This window comes from Zonotrichia albicollis, chromosome 12 (genome assembly GCF_047830755.1).
Source record: "Zonotrichia albicollis isolate bZonAlb1 chromosome 12, bZonAlb1.hap1, whole genome shotgun sequence".
Lineage (NCBI taxonomy): Eukaryota > Metazoa > Chordata > Aves > Passeriformes > Passerellidae > Zonotrichia > Zonotrichia albicollis.
This window is the reverse complement of record NC_133830.1, coordinates 8,298,798-8,305,155: the sequence shown is the minus strand read 5'-3', so window position 1 is coordinate 8,305,155 and position 6,358 is coordinate 8,298,798. Positions and strand designations below refer to the sequence as shown.

At 42.6% G+C, this 6,358-nt stretch overlaps 1 long non-coding RNA gene across 1 annotated transcript; it reads left to right on the top strand.

Annotated features, from left to right (window-relative positions):
- The first annotated feature begins 1,136 nt into the window (after positions 1-1,136).
- On the top strand, positions 1,137-6,078 carry LOC141730694 (uncharacterized). Its single transcript, XR_012582306.1, has 3 exons — positions 1,137-1,315; positions 4,885-4,954; positions 5,139-6,078. It is a non-coding gene; the product is annotated as an uncharacterized LOC141730694 (long non-coding RNA).
- The last annotated feature ends 280 nt before the right edge of the window (positions 6,079-6,358 follow it).

The window sequence follows — 6,358 nt, the reverse complement described above, 5'->3', positions numbered from 1 at the left end:
CAGCCTGTTGATGCATCTTCATTAGGACAGGAGAAAATGCTGAACTCTCCAAATTCTCCAATGCTCTGCTTCAATTTTTCCCTATTTCCCAACCCTGAGTCCTTAAATGTCTCTCTCCCTACCATTGTTCAGCCACCTGCAAGAACTTCCAGTGGTCACAACTTGTCTCCAAATGTTTGCACTCTTTTTTGTTCCTTTGAGATGTTTAGCAAAAACCATTCATGATAATTACAAAGCAGCAGTCCTTTTGCAAATCAGAGTTTGAAAGAACCATTCTTGCTGAAGCCTGTTGTTAGCAGTCTCCAGGGCCTTTTCTGTTCTGCAAAAACAAGGGGATTGTTTCAGAGTGTTTTTTTCCTCTACAACAAAGATTATGTTCCTCTTGTCTCAGTGTTCAGATGCAGAAGTCTGGCCCACTGATTGTTATTTACAGTTTTCCTTGTTATAGTTCACTGCATTGCTGGATGGAAAGCTAATTTTCTTCTTCTGTCTGCACATCATTCCTCAATTTGTTTTTATCTGTTGGAAATAACAATTTGGCAGACATCAGCACTTTTCCCATGTCTAATTAATTAATTTAATTTTGTGGCAAATGAGAATAATGGGGCTTAATTTTGCTATTTATGTATTGATTGATAAGTATGGAGTTCACAGGAGATTTGCCTTTACAAACCAAAATTAAGTGACCTCTCCATGAGGATGATTTGGCACATGTCCTTCACTCAGTGCATGGAAGTGGAGATGGCACAGAAGCAAATGTGGCTATATTCAGGTTACAGGAGGATGAAATGTGAAAATTTGTAATGTAAAACTCTCATCATATGAATGGAAATTTGTACCAAGTGGGAAACACAACTTGCTGGCCAAAGACTGCTCTGACCAGCTCCCCTTTGATACAGCAGTGCTTTCCTGTATTGAACAGGAGCTGGGCACTGCTGTGCCTCAGAGAGCCAGGGAGCACTGGGAATTCACATAAATGGATTGTAGGGAGTGTCTGAGCTGAGGATAACTGGTTTTAATTTTTTTCCTGTTTTTGAACCACAGAAGACTTCTGTACAATTTAGCAAGTTTCATTGTATTTTTCCTATCTGTACTGTTGCATTCATAATATTTTTGGTCTACTTTGCCTAGTTTGAGTGTCAATTCTTTGTGAAAGAATTGGCTTCCTGGCTTCCTTTGGAGCTTTTGAAACAGAGATGGAAAACAGCACCACAGGACTTGCAGCAGCGTTTGGTGGCTGGAGTTTGTCCTTGGTGAGCCAGGACCTGGAGGGATGGAGATGTGGGAATGAGCCCCCACCATCCTGCCCCTGCTGGTGAGTTGGCTTGGGAGAAATGTGGAGTTTTGTTTGCACATTGAGCAAACGTGGGCTGAGCTGCACCTTCCTCTCAGGTGGGTTTGCAGGGCTGGTTTGGCCTCCCTGGCCCCACACAGATGAGCTCTGGGGTGAGACACAGTGGGCTCAGAACCCAGCAAGAGAGAGGAGCTTTTGTTACCCCCTGCCAGCAGCACTGCATGGATTGAGGGATTGGGAAAAGCTACACGGTTTTCTTTGAATTTAACCTCAAAATCTAATTTCAAAGGTAACCGCTTTCAAATTTCCAACTGTCTTTAAGTCTTAGTATTGAAAGCCCCTTGCATTCCCCCAGTGGCAATGCTCAGCAGCCCTTGAAATTATTTCCAGCATGTATTTTAAGTTTCCAAAGAAGAAAGCACAGGGAAAAATAAAAAATCTAGATTCTCCTCAGTGATGTTGCATCAATACTTGGCTGATCTGTGTAATGTGAAGCACAGCAGAGCAGAGCTGAGCTACCAGGAGCTCGCTAACGAGAGGATTAGATGTGCCTGCAGATGGGCTGGCATAACTTAAGCAAGAGAGCAAACGTGGAGTAAAGTCAAACCTGGGCTCTGGGTGAGGGTGATACAGCTTTTCCTCTGAAGAGCATCTGCTGCAAAAGCAGCAGGCAGGAAAGCAAAGCAAAAGCAATTGTTTGGCCAGGGCTTAAAGAGCATTCTGCACTGAGTAAGTGCAGCTTTGCTTTATTTTTTTATTACTACTAATTGTACTTATGTTCCTGGCCAGCCCAAGTGCTCTGAGGTTTAGATGTGATAGTCAAATCCAATCAAAATATACTCACTCTCTCAAGTAGGATCAGTTTAACAAATAACATCCTCTGAGATGGGCTGGGGAGCAGGGAAACCAAAGTGGCAGCAGAGTTTTCAAAGCCAAGAAATAACGCAGCAGTGTCTCTTTGGTCTGGGGAAGGGCAGGGATGAGACCCCAGCCTGGGGATGGAGGGGATGCGTGCTGTGGTCACCCTGCTGCTCAGTATGGGGGTGGTCCTGAATTTCATGGACTTTCTTTGAGGCTTCCTCATTGAATGCAGATGATTCAAAATGCGGCTGCTCCAGGGGGATCTTTGTCAATTATTTTGATAATCTGCAGAGCGAATTATTCAGTCTCATACTTAAATGTTTATATTTAATATCCACTTAAATCTGTTACTATTGAGATGGAAATTGTTGCCATGTCTCTGTAAAAGATGAACAATTTTTCCACCATTTTAAATACAGGGCAGAAATGTTTGTAGTTTATTTCTGTATTTCCTGCATCATGTCTGACAATTTTTCCATCCTCATCTATTATGAAATTTTCAATCTGGCTAGGGTTTAATATCATGCTATTATATTAAGATTCCATACTTTTATTATTCTACAAGTTTTAGAATTTACATTGATACATTTAGGTTCCTTTTTTCTTCTTGTCTGCTCTTCCTTGCTGCTGATCTGTTTCTTGAGATCACAGCCATGACTTCTCCATTTGTAATTGCATTTAAAAGCATTTTTACAGCTTTCATTTTAATTGGGTGTTTTTCCTTTTTAAAGAAACCTTCTTTCATGGTTGAAAGGGTTGTTTGTTTATTTGTTTTCCTTGTCTCCTGTTTATTATTCACTCAGTTTATTTGCCTGAAAAGCATTTTCAGTTTATATTTTGCCTTGCTGGTTTTCTGGAGTATCAGCAGCCAGCATTAATGGTCAAGCAGGTATCTGCAGAGCAGAATGAAATGTGGCCATGATTCCTAGCAGTGAATCCATGATGAATATTTAGCTTGGTGATTCATTCTCTTCATCTGTTTTTTGATCCAGGGAGATTGACTGCTGAACCACCTCAGTGCAACCACTGTATTTTTTTTCTGTTAGAAAGTTATCAGTTTCCAAAGTGTTTCCTGAAGTTGAGCCCCGGTGGTAATGTAACTTTTTCCTCATATCATGGTGGATGTATTTCAGTAGGTCTGCAGGGGTCTCAGAGGGACAGCTCTCCATGCACCATGGTAGCATCCTATACTAACAGGGTCTTAAATTTAAAGAAAATCCTCTAATTCTGTTTTCTTTATGTGTAGGAAGCAAATACAGCTGTTTTAGTCAGGACAGAGTAGGAATTACAGCCATGGCTGATAAAGAGGTAAAAGGTGCAAATTCAGTAAAGGACCAATAAAAGCTGTTGACTCAGGAAGGGCCAGGAGCTGAAATTAGCTGGATTACCCAGCTAAATAAATGATCTGGAAAATCCATCTGAATTAGCTCAAGCTGAGCCACGGTCTGATAAGTGGGCACATCACTCTCAGGGGCTGGCAGTAGGAGATGGACTTGGGAGAGACCATCAGCCCTCGTGAGGAAGGGGCTGAGGCTTCAAACACCCAATGTTGCTATTTATGTATTGATAAATATACAAATGTGTGTATTTATCAATACATAAATATACAAAATATACAAATATGTCGTGCTGAGGATGGGGCTGTTGGGGGTCAGGGTTTGGCTGTGGGAGCAGAGCTGGCAGCTCAGTGCTGCTGTCTCCCTGCTCTGGGACCCCAGGAGCTGCTCCCTGGAGCTCTGCAGGCTGGATGGAGCAGGGGAGGGTCAGCTGTGAGAGCTGCTGATGGTGGAAATGAGAGGGGAAATCATAATTGCAAATAGCAGGAGAAAGCAGCTGAAATTAATTAGCACTGCAGTGTGAGGTGAAGGTGCAGAAAGGTGCACACAGTGCTGTGTGTAACTACCTGCTGATTGTCACCATCTCTTTGTTTGTCCACATTCCCTCCAGGTAAATGGTAGCCCCTTCGCCTGAGGAGTTGGAGGAACAATTGTATTTTGGCCTCAGAGAGAAATTCTTGTTAACTTGAGCTAGTAAAACATCCATGCTGCTTATTCTATGCTTTTCATGCACTTGCTGGCTGTTAGTTTGCCATTTTACAAGTAAAGCCATGAAGAGATGACATTATTTTTTCTTTTCACCATTTTTCCTATAAATTTATTCTTCATGTCTCTGCAGAAACCAAGCTTTCCCCCCTATTGTTCTTGTTATTGACATTATACATAGATAAAGCAATTTCAGAAAGTATTTCTCCTAGTTAGGCAGAGCAGAGTTCCAATATACCATGGGCACATCTGTCAACATGATGCCCCTGCCTGTCTTTATTTTCTCAGTTTGCTTGTGGTCCATTTAAAATTAGATTACAACTGATTGGTTCCTGCATTCAAACTGCTTTGAACAATGCTCCATCCACGGGCATATAAAACAAAACTGAGGCGACTGGAAAGCCTGAGGGATCAATTCCAAATATCACTCTGTAATAAAAACTGTATTTCCTTAATTTTTTTATTGATTCAGCACTCATTCTCCTGTAATGTTGCCGTGGTAATATTAAAACTCAGTGACTGACATTGGCATCCCATAGAAGTAATTTAAATAGCAGTACCAGGGAAGAAAGCAGGCTTTGCTTTTGCAATGATTTTGCTCAAACTGGCACAGAGGAACTCCCTTGGATGGAGGGAATAGCCTGGGCACCTTTTTCCTTTGAAATATGTCATTGGTATTTCTTGCAGCCCTGTCTATGCCTGTGAAGCCAAGAGGATTCCTGCTGTTGGCACAGCTGGGTGCAGCCTTTGAAAGCAGGTAGGAATTTTTGGGTTGTAGGTGGGAACAGGTTATTTGTGTAGGGCACAGGGCTGCTGTCTGTTGAAACAAGCCCCAGCCTGTTCTTTATGTAATTCATGATACAAAGCAACTGAAAAAAGCATTCCTGTGAAACTGAAGACATTTGGCTAATTGATAGTCACAAAAGGTGTGCATCTTACAGGTGGGAATTTCAAAGGACCTCATGAGGTTTGGATTCACAGAGCCAGTCAGTGAAGTGGGAGCTGGACCTGAGTCCTTCAAAATGCCTGGAAGTCCTTTCTTGGCTATGAAAAACAGGATGGAGATTTTGTTACATGCTGTGAACTTCCAGGATCTGTAACACTGCACTGGAGAGAGGCATTTCTCAGTCTCCACTCCCCACAAGGTGCTTGCTGGGGAAAACAAGGTATTCCCATCACTCCAGCTCGGGCTTCTGTGAACACACACAAGTAAAGGATGCTGCTAAAAATGAAATAAAACTTGAAAGTAGATGTATGAGAGCTCCAGAGGCTGCTGGATGGTTTCTCTTTCAAGACAGGTTAGTTACCAATCTGCTTTCATAAGAGTCCCAGAACCATAAAAATTACATGTCCAGAGTCTGTTTCTGGACTGGGAAAATTTTAATGGAAATAGTCTCCTGCAGGAAATCCCCAAGCCCTGGCAGAGACAATATTTCATGTTGGGTTAGGCATTAATCTCCAAGGTGTTTGTAGTCCAGAACTTGGAAACAAAAAACAGGGAAAAGTTTTATCGAAGCTGTCCAGTTGAGGTGTACTAACCAGAATGATTCCCAGAAGCAAAACTGATTAAGGGGCATGTTTGAAATGACCCAAACCCATTTGGGGGCAATGCATGAAAGAGGACTGTGGCAAAGTGCTGGACTGGGTGCCAGGAGCAAAGCCTAAGGCCTCCTGCCTTGGCTCAGCCTGATTAAAAAGCAAATCCCACCCATCCCTGAGCAAAGAAGGAGCTGAGATCTGGTCCAAAATCAGCATCTCTGCACCCAAGAGGGGAAGTAACACCTGTTTGACACTGTTCCATTGCTCTGCAAACTGTGCTTGTTGCCATCAGATGCCAATTAAGAGTGGAAGAAGCATAGCTCAGACTTTAGGTGGCATGAACATCCCCTTTCAATCTTGGGTAGGAGCAGTGATAGATCAGCATCAAGATTTCTTGCATCTAATCTCAGGAGAAAAGATTTTATTAAATCATTAAATAAAATTGTCACGTGGTCTGCCTTTACAAAATAATAAAAAAAAGCTCAGCTTTAGAACTGAGCCATCAGAGGGAAAGAGTGGGAAAGCAGAGCCTGGGCATCTTTGCCTTGCTGCAGGACAGGTGGCAGTGAGCAGGACAAGTGGCAGCTCAGCTGGCAGGGGGGAACAGAGCCCACTCCACCTT